Source organism: Sapajus apella, unplaced genomic scaffold (genome assembly GCF_009761245.1).
Source record: "Sapajus apella isolate SASKATOON/1434 unplaced genomic scaffold, GSC_monkey_1.0 scaffold82, whole genome shotgun sequence".
Taxonomy (NCBI): domain Eukaryota; kingdom Metazoa; phylum Chordata; class Mammalia; order Primates; family Cebidae; genus Sapajus; species Sapajus apella.
This window is the reverse complement of record NW_022437022.1, coordinates 813,428-828,698: the sequence shown is the minus strand read 5'-3', so window position 1 is coordinate 828,698 and position 15,271 is coordinate 813,428. Positions and strand designations below refer to the sequence as shown.

Here is a 15,271-nt window from a genome sequence, read left to right as displayed (position 1 = left end):
GTTCATGTAGATTGTCTCAAAGTTTGTGTAGATTGTCTTGGAGTTTGTGTAAATTGTCTGGAAGTTCGTGTAGATTGTCTTGAAGTTCATGGTTGATTGTCACAGAGTTCGTGTAGATTGTCATGAAGTTCACAAAGATTGTCTCCAAGTTCATGTAGATTGTCTTGAAGTTCACATAGATTTTCTCAATGTTTGCATAGATTGTCATGAAGTTTGTGGTAGATTGTCTTGAAGATCATGGTTGATTGTCATAAAGTTCATGTAGATTGTCATGAAGTTTGTGTAGATTGTCACGAAGTTCGTGTAGATTGTCTCGAAGTTCATGGTAGATCATCTTGAAGTTCATGTAGCTTGTCTCAAAGTTTGTGGTAGATTGTCTTGAAGTTTGTGTAGATTGTCTCAAAGTTTGTGTAGATTGTCTTGAAGTTCATGGTTGATTATCTCAAAGTTCATGTAGATTGTCTCAAAGTTTGTGGTAGATTGTCTGGAAGTTCGTGTAGATTGTCTAGAAGTTCGTGTAGATTGTCTTGAAGTTCATGTAGATTGTCTCAAAGTTCATGTAGATTGTCTTGAAGTTTGTAGTAGGTTGTCTCAAAGCTCATGTAGATTGTCTCAGAGATGGTGCAGATTGTCTCAAATACCTTCAGCACTGCCTGGGTGGGGGTCTCACGACCAAGCTGGTTCTCTGTAGGCGTGGATAGATTGTCTCAAACCCTGCATATATAGATTGTGTCTAAGCTAGTGTAGATCATCTTGAAGCCAGCGTAGATTGTCTCGTAGCCCACGTAAATTGTCGCAATGCCTGTGTAAATAGATTGTCTCAAAGCTTGTGTAGGTTGTCTCAAAGTCTGTGTTGATTGTTTTGAAGCCTGAGTAGATACATATTCTTGAAGCCTACATAGATTGGCTCATTGCCCACATAAATTGTCTGGTAGCTTGCACATATTGTCTCAAAGCTTGTGTAGATATATTGTCTCAAAGCCCGTGTAGATATATGGTCTCGAACTTGGGGTAGATTTTCTCAAAGAGGGTGTAGGTTGTCTTGAAGCATGTGTAGATATTCTCGAAGCCAGTGTAGATTGTCTCAAAGCCAGAGTATATTGTTTGGAAGCACATATGGAATGATTTTCTCAAAGCTCAAGTAAACTGTCTCGAAGCCTGCCTAGATAGATTGTCTCACAGCTGATATAGATTGTCTCAAAGCTCTTGTAGATAGTTTCAAAGTCTGTGTAGATTGTCTAAAAGCTTGCGTAGACTGTCTTCAAGCCTGTATAGATAGCTTGTCTCAAAGCATGTGTGCATACATTGTCTCTAAACCAGTGTAGATTGTCTCGAAGCCAGAAGTGATTGTCTCAAGCCAGCATTTTGTCTCAAAGCCAGCATATATTGTCTTGAAGCCCATGTAGATTGTCGCAAAGCCTGCACATATACATTGTCTTGAAGCCAGTGTAGATTGTCTCAAAACCTGCATAGATTGTCTCAAGCTTGCATAGATATGTCTACAAGCTCACATAGATAGATAATCTTGAAGCCCATGGAGATAGATTATCTCAAAGCCCACATAGATTGTCTCAAAGTTTGTGTTGATTGTCTCGAAGCACACATAGATATATGTTCTCAAAGCTGGCATAGATTGGCTCACTGGCCACATAGATTTTCTCATAGCCCACATAGATTGTCTTGAAGGTTGTATAGATTGTTTTGAAGCCCACATAGATCATCTCAAAGCTGTGTAGATTGTCTCAAAGCAACATAGATAGATTGTCTTGAAGCCGGTATACATACATTGTCTCTAAACAAGTGTAGATTGTCTCAAAGCCAGTGTAGAGTGTCTCAAAGCAACATAGATAGATTGTCTTGAAGCCGGTATACATACATTGTCTCTAAACAAGTGTAGATTGTCTCGAAGCAAGCATATATTGTCTCAAAGCCTGCATAGTTTGTCTTGAAGTCTGCATAAATTGTACCAAAGCTTACATGGATTGTTGTGAAGCCTGCATAGATATTGTCTCAAAGCCTGTATAGATTGTCTGGAAGCATGCCTAGATAGATTGTTTTGAAGCTTGCGCATATACATTGTCTCAAAGCCAGTGTAGATTGTATCAAAGCCAGGGTAGATTGTATCAAAGCCAATGCAGATTGTCTTGACACTTGTGTAGATTGTCTCAAAGTGCATGTAGGTAGATTGTCTCAAAGCTTGTATATATACATTGTCTCAAAGCCTGCATAGATTGTGTCAAAGCCTGCGGAGATATATTGTCACAAAGCCCAAATAGATTTGCTTGAAGCTCGCATAGATTTTCTCAAAGCCAGCATAGATTGTCTTGAAGCCCGTGTATATTCTCGAAGCCAGCATAGATTGTCTCAAAGCCAATGTTGATTGTCTTGAAGCCTGCCTAGATTGTCTAGAAGCTTGTACAGACTGTCTCAAAGCTTGCATAAATCGTGTTAAAGCCTGCATAGATAGAATGTTGCAAAGATAGAATGTCGCAAAGATAGAATGTCATATATATAGAATGTCACAATGACATACGCATGTTGTCTAAGCCAATCTAGATTGTCTTGAAGCCAGCAGAGATTGTCTTGATGCCAGCATAGATTGTCTTGAAGCCAGCATAGAATGTCTTAAACCTTACATAGAAGGATTTTCTAGAAGTTTGCATAGATTGTCTCAAAACCCGCATGGATTGTCTCAAAGTCTGCCTAATACATTGTCTCTGAGCAATCGTAGATTTTCTCGAAGCCAGTGTAGATTGACATAAAGCCAGTGTAGATTGTCTAGAAATCAGCATAGATTGTTTCAAAGAGAGTGTAGATTGTCTCAAAGCCTCTGCAGATTGTCTTGAAGCCCACTTAGATTGTCAGGTAGCCCATGTAGATTGTCTTGAAGCCCACGTAGATAGATTGTCTGCAAGCCTATGTAGTAAACAGATTATGTCAAAGCCTGCGTAGATTGTCTTGAAGCCAGTGTAGATTGTCTTGAAGCCCTCATAGATAGATTTTCTCTAAGCCTGGGTACATACGTTGTCTCTAAGTTAGCGTAGATTATCTCAAAACGAGCGTTGATTTTCTTGAAGCAAGCATTGATTGTCCTGAAGCCAGCATAGATTGTTTCGAAGCCTGAGTAGATTGTTTTAAAGCTTGAGTAGATTGTCTCAAAGTCTGCGTAATTTTCTCAAAGTCTGCGTAAATTGTCTTGAAATCTCAAATTGCAAGACAATCTCAACAATCTCAATCTCAACAATCTAAAATCTTGCAGATTGTCCTAAAGCTTGCATATATACATTGTCTCAAAGCCTGCGTAGATAGATTTTCTTGAAGCCCACGTAGATTGTCTCATAGCCCGTATCTCACAGCCTGCAAAGATTGTGTCAAAGCCCGCATAGATAGATTGTCTTAAAGTCTGTATAGATTTTCTCAAAGCTTGTGTAGATTGTCTCAAAGCCTGCATAGACTGTCTCAATACCTACATACATATATTTTTAAGCCAGCGTAGATTGTTTTAAAACCAGCACAGATTGTCTCAATGCCAGCGTTGATTATCTCAAAGCCAGGGTACATTGTCTTGAAGCCCACATACATTGTCTCGAAGCCTGCAAAGATTGTCTAAAAGCTTGTGTAGATTGTCTCACAGCTTGCATAAATTGTCGTGAAGCCTGCATAAATTGTCACACAGCCCGCATGTATACATTGTCTCTAAGCTGGTGTAGATTGTCTTGAAGCCAGCATAGATCATCTCAAAGCCCACATAGAAAGATTTTCTAAAAGCCCACGTAAATTGTCTTGAAGCCCACATAGACAGATTGTCTCACAGCCCACTTAGATTGTCTTGAAGCCTGCTTAGATTGTCTCGAAGTTCACATAGATTGTCTCAAAGCTTGTATAGATTGTCTTGAAGCCCGAGTATATAGATTGTCTCAAAGCCTGCCTAGTATGTTTTCTCTAAACCAGCATAGATTGTTTTGAAACTATTGTTTTCTTGACACCAGTGTATATTGTCTCAATGCCAGTGTATATTGTATTGAAGCCTGCATAGATTGCCCCAAAGCTTGCATAGATTCTCACGAAGACCATGTAGATAGTCTCAAAGCTTGCATGGATTGTCTCAAATTGTGTGTAAAGTGTCTTTAAGCTTGTGTAGGTAGATTGTCTCAAAGCCTGCATACACAGATTGTGTCAAATCCAGCACAGATTGTCTCAAAGCTCACATAGATAAATTGTCTCTAAGATCACGTAGATTGTCCTGAAGTTTGTGTAGGTAGATTATCTTGAGGCCTGCATAGATTGTATTGAAGCCCATGTAGATTTTATTGAAGTTCATGTTATTTGTCTCAATGCTTTTATAGTTATATTTTCTCGATGCCTGCATACATTGGCTCATTTCCCACATAGATTGTCTTGTAGTCTATGTAAATTATCTCAAAACTTGTGTAGTCTTGAAGCCCGCATACATTATCTCAAAACCATTGAAGATATATTGTCTTGAAGCCAGTGTAGATTGTCTCAAAGCAAGCATAAATTGATTTGAAGCCAGCATAGGTTTTCTTGAAGCCAGCATAGATTGTCTCAAAGCCAGCACAGATTTACTGGAAGCCAGTGTAGATTGTCTCAAAACCAGCATAGATTTTTTTGAAGCCAGCATATATTGTCACAAAACCAGCATATATTGCCTCAAAGCCAGTGTAGATTGTCTCAAAGCCAGTGTAGAATGACACAAAGCCAGCATTGAATGACTTCAATTCAGTGTAGATTGTCTTGATGCCAGCGTAGATTGTCTGGAAGTCAACGTTTATTGCCTCAAAGCCAGCATAAATCGCCTCAAAGCCAACATTGATTGTCTCGAAGCCAGTGTAGATTATCTCAAATCCATCATAGAATGACGCAAAACCAGTGTTGATTGACTCCAATTCAGCGTAGATTGTCTCCAAGCCAGTGTAGATTGCCTTGAAGCCAGTGTTATCTTGAAACCAACATATATTATCTCAAAGTTAGCATAGATTGACTTGAAGCCAGCGTAGATTGTCTCGAAGGCAGTATAGATTGCCTCTAAACCAGTGTTAATTGTCTAAAAGCCAGCAAAGATTTTCTCAAAGCCAGTGTAGATTTTTTCAAAGCCAGCGTAGATTGTCTTGAAGCCAGCATAGATTGCCTTACAAAGCCAGTGTTAATTGTCTCAAAGCCAACATAGATTGTCTCGAAGCTGGCGTAGATTGTCTCAAAGGAAGCATAGATTGCCTTAAAGTAAGGGCAGATTGTCTTGAAGCCAGTGTGGATTGCCTCAAAGCCAGCATAGATTGTCTCAAAGCCAGCATATGTTGTTATAAAGCCAGCGTAGATTGCCCCAACATTAACATAGATTTTTTAAAAGCCAGCATATATTGTCTTGAAGACAGCATATATTGCCTCAAAGCCAGTGTATATTATCTCAAAGCCAGCATCGAAAGACACAAAGCCAGCATTGATTGCCTCAAAGCTAGTATATGTTGTCTCAAAGCCAGTATAGATTGCGTCTAAGGCAGTGTAGATTGTCTCAAAGCCAGCATAGATTGACTCGAAGTGCATAGATTGTTTTGGAGCCAGCATAAATTGTCTTGAAGTCAGCATAGATTGAAATGAAGTTAGCGTTGATTATCTAGAAGCCAGCGTAAGTTGTGTTGAAGCCAATGTAGATTGACTCGAGGCCGGGCTAGATTGTCTCAAAGCCAGCATAGATTGTCTCAAAGTCAGCATAGATTGCCTCAAAACCCGTGTTGAATGTCTCAAAGCCTGGGTAGATTATCTCAAAGCCAGTGTAGATAGACTCAAAGCCACTGTAAATTGCCTCAAATCCAGCATAGGTTGTCTTGAAGCCAGCGTAGATATTTTGAAGCCAGCATAGATTGTCTTGAAGGCAGTGTAGATTGCCTCAAAGTCAGCGTAGATTGTCTCAAAGCCAGTGTGGATTGTCTGTAAGACAGCATGGATTTTTTTGAAGCCAGCATAGATTGTCTCAAAGCCAGTGTAGACTGTCTCAAAGCCAGCATAGATTGACTCAAAGCCAGCATTGATTGTCTCAAAGCCCCCACACAGATTGTCTCAAAGGCAGTGTAGATTGACTCGAAGTCAGTGTAGATTGTCTTGAAGCCAGCATAGATTGCCTCAAAACCAGTGTTAATTGTCTCAAAGCCAGAGTAGATTGTCTCATAGCCAGCGCAGATTGACAAGAAGCCAGTGTAGATTCTCTTGAGGCCAGAGTAGATTGTCTTGAAGGCAGCATAAATATTTTTGAAAGCAGTGTAGATTGTCTAGAAGCCAGCATAGATTTTTTTGAAGCCAGTGTAGATTATCTTGAAGCCAACATAGATAGACATGAAGCCAATGTAGATTGTTTCAATGCCAGCATAGTTTGTCTTGAAGCCATCGCAGATTGACTCAAAACCAATGTAGATTATCTCTTAGCCAGCATAGATTCTCTCAAAGCAACATAGATTGAAAAGAAGCCAGCGTTCATTGTCTTGAAGCCATCATAGATTGACTCAAATCCAGCATAGATTTTCTCGAAGCCAGTGTAGATTGACTTGAGGCAGTGTAGATTGTCTTGAAGCCAGCGTAGATTACCCCGAAGCCAGTGTAGATTGTCTCAAAGCCTGTGTAGGTTGACTGCAAGCATGTAGATTGTCTTGAAGCCAGCATAGATTGCCTCAAAACCAGTGTTAATTTTCACAAAGCCAGCATAGGTATTATCAAACCCAGCATAGATTGACTCGAAGTCAGTGTTGATTGTCTCAAAGCCAGCATAGATTTACTTGAACCCAGTGTAGATTGTGTTGAAGCCATCCTAGATTGACTCCAAGCCAGCATAGATTGTCTCAGTGCCAGCGTAGATTGACTCGAAGCCAGTGTAGACAGCCCCAAAGCCAGCAAAGATTGCCTTGAAGCCAGTATAGATTGACTCAAAGCCAGTGTATATTTACTAGAAGCCAGCATACATTGTCTTGAAACCAGCATAGATTAACTGAAAACCAGTGTTAATTGTCTCAAAGCCAGTGTAGATTTTCTCAAAGCCAGTGTAGATTGCCTCAAAGCCAGAGTTGATTGTACTGAAGCCAGCATAGATTGTCTCGAAGCCAGCATAGATTTTCTCAAAGCCAGGATAGATTTTTTCGAAGCCAGCATAGATTGTCTTGAAGCCATCGTCTTTTATCTCAAAGCCAGCGTGGAATGCCTCAAAGCCAGTGTAGATTGTCTTGAAGCCTGCGTATGTTGTCTCAAAGCCAGCATAGATTGCTTCAAAGCCATTGTAGATTGTCTCAAAGTCAACGTACATTGATACGAAGCCAGCATTGATTGTCTTGAATCCAGCATAGATCGTCTCAAAGCCAGCGTAGACTGATTTGATGCCAGTATAGATTATCTTAAGGCATTGTAGATTGTCTCAAAGTAAATATATATTGTCTGAAAGCCAGCATAGATTGTCTTGAAGCCAGCATAGACTGTCTCAAAGTCAGTATAGATTGTCTTGAAGCCAATGTAGATTGTCTCAAAGCTAGCGTAGATTGTCACAAAGCCAGCATAGATTGACTCAAAACCAGCGTGTATTGCCTCGAAGCCAGTGTAGATTGTCTCGAAGCCAGTGTAGATCACCTCAAAGCCAGCATAGATCATCTCGAGGCCAGTGTAGATTGTCTTGAAGCCAGCAATCTCAATGCTGTGTAGATTGTCTTGAAGGCAGCATAGATTGTCTTGAAACCCACATAGATTTTTTCAAAGCCAGTGTGTATTGTCTCGATGCCTGCATTGATACATTGTCTCAAAGCTAACGTAGATTGTGTTGAAGGCTGCGTTTATTGTCTTGAAGCTCATGTAGATTTTCTTGAAGCCCTCGTAGATTGTCTCAAAGCCCACATAGATAGATTGTCTTGAAGCCCACGTATACTGTCTCAAAGCCTGTGTAGATTGTCTTGATGCCTCCTTAGATAGATTATCTCAAAAACCGCATAGATTTTCTTGAAGCCTGCATAGATTGTCTCAAAGCTGGCGTAGATATTCTCAAGAGAGTGTAGATTGTCTTGAAGCCCACCTATATAAGTTGTCTCAAATCCCATGTAGATTGTCTAGACACCTACGTAGATTGTCTCAAAGCCCACATAGATAGTTATCTCAAAGCCCAAGTATATCGTCTCGTTGCCCACATTGATTTCCTTGAGGCCTGCACAGATTGTCTCAAATCCCACGTTGAATGTCTCATAGCCCTGGTAGATTTTCTCGAACACTGCATAGACAGATTGTCTTGAAGCTCATGTAGATAGTCTCAAAGCCCGCCGATATACATTGTCTCTAGGCTAGTGTAGACTGTCTTCAAGCCAGTGTGGATTGTCCTGAAGCCAGCACTGACTGCCTGGAAGCCTGCATAGATTGTTTTGAAGCCTGTATATATACTCTCTATATAAGCCAGCATAGATTGTCTTGAAGGTAGAGTAGATTGCCCTGAAGCCAGCACTGATTGCCTTGAAGCTGGCATAGATTACCTTCAAGCCTGCGTAGATTGTCTCAAAACTTGGCGTAGATTGTCTCAAAGCCCATGTAGATAAATTGTCTCAAAGCCTTCATAGATTGTCTCAAAGCTTGTGTAGATTATCTTGAAACCCATGTAGATAGATTGCCTTGAAGCTTGTGTATATACATTGTCTCATAGCCAGCGTAGATTGGCTCGAAGCCAGCACAGATTGTCTCAAAGCGTAGATTGACTTGAAGCCAGCATAGAAATTCTCAAAGCCCACATAGAGAGATTGTCTTGAAGTCCCCGTAGATTGTCTTGAAGCCCACATAGATTGTCTCAAAGCTCACGTGGATAGAATCTGTCTCGAAGCCCGTATATATAGATTTTGTTAAAGCCAGCATAGATTGTCTCAAATCCGGCATACATTGTCTTGAAGCCTGCATTGATTGTCTTGAAGCTTTCATAGATAGATTGTCTCAAAGTCTGCATAGATTGTTTCAAAGCCCACATAGATAGATTGTCTCAGGCCCACATAGATTGTCTTGGATTTCATGTTGATTTTCTCAAAGCCCATGTAAATATATTGTCTCAAAACCTGCATAGATTGTCTTGAAGCCCGCGTAGATTGTGTTGAAGCCTGCGTAGATTGTCTCAAAGCCCATGTAAATATATTGTCTCAAAACCTGCATAGATTGTCTTGAAGCCCCTGTAGATTGTCTCAAAGCCCGGGTAGATTGTCTCAAAGCCTTTTTAGAGGGATTTTCTTGAAGCCCACATAGATAGTCTTGAATCTTGCATAGATTGTCCCAAAGCTTGCGTAGATTGTCTTGAAGCCAGCATTGATTGTCTCAAAGCCCATGTAGATTTTCTCAGAGCCCATGTAGATTTTATTGAAGCCCGCATAGATTGTCTTGAAGCCCACGCAGATTATCTCAAAGCCTGTCTAGATAGTCTTGAAGCCAGAGTAGATTGACTCAAAGCCACAATAGATTGTCTCAAAGCCTGCATAGATTGTGTCGAATCCTATGTAGATTGTCTTGAAGCCTGTTTAGATAGATTGTCTTGAAGCCCACATATACACATTGCCTCTAAGCCAGTGTGGATTGTCTCAAAGCTAGCATAGATTGTCATGAAGCCAGCATTGATTGTCTAGAAGCCAGCATAGATTGTCTCGAAGCTTGCATAGATCGTCTCAAAGCTTGTGTAAATTGTCTCAAAGCCCATATAGTAGATTGTCTCGAAGACCACATAGATGTCTCGAAGCTTGTGTTAGATTGTCTTGAAGCTCGTATAGATTGTCTCAACACTTGTGTATATTGTCTCAAAGCACATGTAGATTGTCTCAAAGCTCATGTAGATTGTCTCAAAGCTCATGTAGATTGTCTCAAAGCTTGTGTAGATTGTGTTAAAGCTCATGTATCTCAAACCTCATGTAGATTTTTTCAAAGTTTGTGTAGATTGTCTCGAAGTTCCTTTAGATTGTCTCGAAGTTCATGGTAGATTGTCTTGAAGTTTGTGATATACTGTCTCAAACTTCATGTAGATTGTCTTGAAGTTCATGTAGATTGTCTCGAAGTTTGTGTAGATTTGTTTCGAAGTTCATGGTAATTTGTTTCAAAGTTCATGGTAGATTGTCTCAAAGTTCGTGTAGTTTGTCTCAAAGTTTGTGTAATTTGCCTCAAAATTCATTTAGATTGTCTCAAAGGTCATGTAGTCTGTCTTGAAGTTCGTGTAGATTATATCAAAGTTTGTGGTAGATTGTCTGGAAGCTCGTGGTAGATTGTGTCAAAGTTTGTGGTGGAGTCTCAAAGCCCATAATAGATTGTCTCGAAACTCATGGTAGAATGTGTCAAAGCTCATGGTAATTGTATCAAAGCTCATGGTAGATTGTATCAAAGTTTTTGATAGATTTTCTTGAACGTTGTGTAGATTGTCTCAAAGTTCATGGTAGATTGTCTTAAAGCTCAGGTAGATTGTCTCAAAGTTCCTATAGAGTATCTCAAAGTTTGTGGAGAGTCTCTCCAAGTTTGTGTCTCAAAGTTCTCAAAGTTGGTGTAGATTGTCTCGAAGCTCATGCAGATTGTATCGACTATCCTGTAGATTATCTCGAAATTTGTGTAGATCATCTCCAAGTTCATGTAGATTGTCTTGAGATTCATTTAGATTGTCTCAAAGTTTCTGTAGAGTGTTTCAAAGTTTGTGTAGATTGTCTTGAAGTTCGTGTAGATTGTCTTGAAGTTCTGGTAGATTATTTCAAAGTTTGTGGAGATTGTCTCTAAGTTCATGTCTCAAAGTTCTCAAAGTTGGTGTAGATTGCCTTGAAGTTCATGGTAGATTGTCTCAAAGCTCATGCAGATTGTATCGACTATCCTGTAGATTATCTCAAAATTTGTATAGATCATCTAAAAGTTTGTGTAGATCATCTTGAATTTTGTGTAGAGCGTCTCGAAGTTTGCGTAGAGCGTCTTGAGGATTGTGTAGTTTGTGTCAAAGTACGTGTAGATTGTCTTGAGGTTTGTTTAGTTTTTGTTGAGGTTCATGTAGATCGTCTCAAGGTTAATGTTGTCTCGAAGTTCATGTAGATCATCTCCAAATTCATGTAGATTGTTTCAAGTTTCATGTAGATTGCTCAAGGTTTGTGTAGATCATCTCGAGGTTCGTGTAGATCATCTCTTGGTTTGTGTTGATTGTCTTGAAGTTCATGTAGATCATCTTGAAGTTCATATAGATCATCTCAAGGTTCATGTTGATCATCTCAAAGTTTGTGTAGATCTTCTCAAAGTTTGTGAAGATCATCTCAAAGTTTGTGTAGATCTTCTTGAAGTTGATGTAGATTGTCTCAAAGTTTCTGTAGATTGTCTGAAAGTTTGTATAGATTGCCTCAAAATTTGTGTAGATTGTCTCAGGGTTTGTGTAGATCATCTCAAAGTTCATGTGGATTGTCTCAAAGTTCTTGCAGATCATCTCAAAGTTAGTGTAGATTGTCTCAAAGTTCATGTAGATTGTCTCAAAGCTTGTGTAGATCATCCAGAAGTTCGTGGCAGATCATCTCAAAGTTCGTGTTAGATTGTCTCAGAGTTGGTGGTAGACCAACCTCCCACCTGTATCTAAGATTGTTACCTGTATTAGGGCTCTCCAGAGAGACAGAACCAAGAGAAGATGCATAGATATAGATATATATACACATACAGGTGTGTATATATATATATGCGATTTTTAATGGAAATTGGTTTATGCAGTTACAGAAGTAATAAGTACCATAAGTTGGAGAATCAGTGAAGCCAGTGCTTAACTCAATCTGAGTCCAAGGAAGTAAGAACTAGGGGAGTTGATGGTGTAACTCAGTCCACGGCTAAAGGCCCTGAGAACCTGCAGGGCCACTGGTGTAAATTCTAGAGTCCAAAAGCCCAAGAACCTAGAGTTCAGATGTGTGAGGACAGAAGAAAAAGGATGTCCAAGCTCCAGAAGAAAGAGAAAAATGTCTTTTCTCTACCTTTCTGTTCTACTGGGGCCCTTAGCAGATTGGCTGATGCCTATTTGGATTATCTCGAAGTTCGTGTAGATTGTCTCGAAGTTAGGGGTAGATTGTCTTAAAGTTCATGTAGATTGTCTCAAAGTTCCTGTAGATTGTCTTGGAGTTGGTGTAGATTGTTTCAAAGTTTGTGTAGATTGTCTTGAACTTTGTGGTAGATTGTTTCTAACTTTGTGGTAGATTGTCTCAAAGTTTGTGTAAATTGTCCTGAAGTTTGTGTAGATTGTCTCAAAGCTCATGTAGATTGTCTCAAAGCTCATGGTAGATTGTCTTGAAGCTCATACAGATTATCTCAAAGTTCGTATAGATGTCTCAAAGCTCGTGTAAATTGTCTCTAAGCTTGTGGTAGATTGTCTCAAAGCTCATGTAGATTGTCTCAAAGCTCGTGATAGATTGTCTTGAAGCTCACATAGATTGTCTCAAAGCTCATGGTAGATTGTCTCCGTTCTCATGTAGATTGTCTCAAAGCTCATGAAGATTGTCTTGAAGCTCATGTAGATTCTCTCTAAGCTTGTGTATATTGTCTTGAAGCTCATGTAGATTGTCTTGAAGCTTGTGTAGATTTTTTTGAAGTTCGTGTAGATTTCAAAGTTAGTATAGACTGTCTCGGTGTTCCTTTAGATTGCCTCAAAGTTCGTGGTAGATTGTCTCAAAGTTCATGGTACATTTCACAAAGTTAGTGTAGATTGTCTCAAAGTTTGTGTAGATTGTCTCGAAGTTTGTGGTAAATTGCTTCAAAGTTCATGGTAGATTGTCTCAAAGTTTGTGTAGTTTTTCTCAAAGTTCATGTAGATTGTCTCAAAGTTTATGTAGATTGTCTCAAAGTTTGTGTAGATTGTCTCGAAGCTCATATAGATTGTCTCAAACCTCATGTAGATTGTCTCGAAGCTCACATAGATTGTCTTGAAGCTCACATAGATTGTCTCAAAGCCTGTGGTTGATTGTCTCAAAGCTCGTGCAGATTGTCTCGAATCTCATATAGGTTGTCTTGAAGCTCATGTAGATTGTCTCAAAGCTCATGGTAGATTGTCTCGAATCTCATATAGGTTGTCTTGAAGCTCATGTAGATTGTCTCAAAGGTCATGAAAATTGTCTCAAAGCTCATGTTGATTCTCTTGAAGCTTGTGTAGATTGTCTTGAAGCTCATATAGATTGTCTTAAAGTTCGAGTAGATTGTCTCAAAGCTCATGTAGATTTTTTTGAAGTTCATATAGATTGTCTTGATGTTCCTTTAGATTGCCTCGAAGTTTGTGGTAGATTGTCTTGAGGCTCATGGTACATTGTCATAAGTTTGTGTAGATTGTCTTGAAATTCGTGGTAAATTGTTTCCAGGTTCATAGTAGATTGCCTCAAAGTTCATGCCGTTTTTCTCAAAGTTAATGTAGATTGTCTCAGAATTCATGTAGATTGTCTAATAGTTCATGTAGATTGTCTTGAAGTTTGTGTTAGATTGTCTTGTGGTTCATGGTAGATTGTCTAGCAGTTTGTGGTAGATTGTCTCGAAGTTCATGTTAGATTGTCTAGAAGTGCATGTAGATTGTCTCAAAGTTCATGCAGTTTGTTTCAAAGTTCATGTGACTGTCTACAAGTTCATGTAGATTGTCTTGAAGTTCATGGTAGATTATCTTGACGTTCATGTAGATTGTCTCAAAGTTCGTGTAAATTGTCTTGAAGTTTGTGTTGAGTGTCTTGTAGTTCATGGTAGACTGTCTAGCAGTTTGTGGTAGATTGTCTTGAAGTTCACATAGATTGTCTCAAAGTTCTTGGTAGATTGATTTGAAGTTCGTGTAGATCATCTTGGAGTTCGTGTAGATCGCCTCGAAGTTTGTGTAGATCATCTCAAGGTTCATGTACATTGTCTCGAGGTTCGTGTAGATCATCTCAAAGTTTGTGTAGATCTTCTCGTAGTTCATGTAGATCATCTTGAAGTTCATGGTAGATTGTCTCAAAGTTCATGGTAGATTGTCTTAAAGTTGGTTGTAGACCAACCTTCCACCTCCTATAGCTAAGAGGACTAGCCAGAAGCACCACCTTCTAAGAACTAGCAGCTGCTAGAATGCAGAAACTTTACACTGAAAATAAAAACAAACAATTGCATTAACGTCTACATTGGATAGGTGCTTACATACACATAGTAAAAGGTAATTTCAAGTGAATTTAGAATTATTACTTGGAACACACATGCTTAGGACCTGCATTCTAAAGACAAAACTGCAAAGAAAAATTTGAAATTGTATTCAGTAGTATCACTGTTTGTGTTAATAATGGGATTGTTATTGTAAAACTACTTTTCTATAAATTGTTAGATAAAGCAAGTAAGTAGACAACATTTGTGTGATTAGAAATAATGCTGCTCATTATAAGAGAAAAGAGAATCAATTATAAAATCAAGTAAATTAGGTAGAAATACTAGAAATGTATATATCAGTATGAATTTGTGATTTTAAAAAAGACACTTTTCTTGCACTGACCACTGAAATGGGCAAAAAGCAATGTCCCAATAGCAGCATAAGTGTGCCAAGAGTCCATTTTTTGGCTACAAACACCACTCCTCATAAACACAGCCAGAGCTCCTTGGAGAAATGTCTCTTCCTTCCATGTTGGGGACAAGGAAGGGATAGGGTGAGCAGGAGAATCTTGTGCCAGAAAACATGAAAGCTTTCAGATTGATGCTATTGTATCAAAAGGACACCATTAAGGGGTTCCCAGTGGCCAAAGGTAGGACCTTTGAGCCAATGAGAATAATATCATAGTTGATAGAAACCCATTAAATCTATGAAAATTCATGTGTCTGTTATCATGTTCCAGACAGAAAGCATTCAAAATAATTTGTTACAACTGAAATAGCTATTGCACCAATCCCTTACTTTTTAACTTTTAATTTTTATTTTTATAGATTCAGGATGTAGAAGTGCAGTTTTGTGACATAGACATTTTGGGTAGTAGAAGTCAAGTCTGGGCTGTTTTCACACTGCTATGAATATACTACTTGAGATTGGGTAATTTATAAAGGAAAGAGGTTTAATTGACTCAGTTCTGCATAGCTGCAGAGGCCTTGGGAAACTTACAGTCATGGTGGAAGGCAAAGGAGAAGCAGGCATCTTCTTCACAAGGTGGCAGAGAAAGCCATAGATTTTAGAAATGGAGTTCCTAGTGTCAGTATGTTCATTTAGCTCCCACATAGAAGTGAGAATATGTGGTATTTGGTTTTCTATTTTGAAGTTATTTTAGTCATGATAATGGCCTCCAGCTCCATGTTG

At 39.1% G+C, this 15,271-nt stretch overlaps 2 long non-coding RNA genes across 3 annotated transcripts in view; one reads left to right on the top strand and one right to left on the bottom strand.

The window, feature by feature from the left end:
- Window positions 1-234, top strand: part of LOC116533387 — a 19,334-nt gene extending 19,100 nt beyond the window's left edge. The window contains exon 3 of the long non-coding RNA XR_004261268.1: window positions 150-234. This is a non-coding gene — a long non-coding RNA (uncharacterized LOC116533387). The remainder of the gene's footprint in view (window positions 1-149) is intronic.
- LOC116533386 lies at window positions 21-15,271 on the bottom strand. Of its 2 annotated transcripts, none has more exons than XR_004261267.1 (4): window positions 12,879-15,271; window positions 7,624-12,563; window positions 4,658-6,679; window positions 21-1,931 (listed from the first exon to the last, which is right to left on the bottom strand). It is a non-coding gene; the product is annotated as an uncharacterized LOC116533386 (long non-coding RNA). The 2 variants fall into 2 exon arrangements; XR_004261266.1 differs by lacking the exon at window positions 12,879-15,271 and having other exon boundaries at window positions 44-1,931; window positions 7,624-9,890; window positions 10,014-10,608.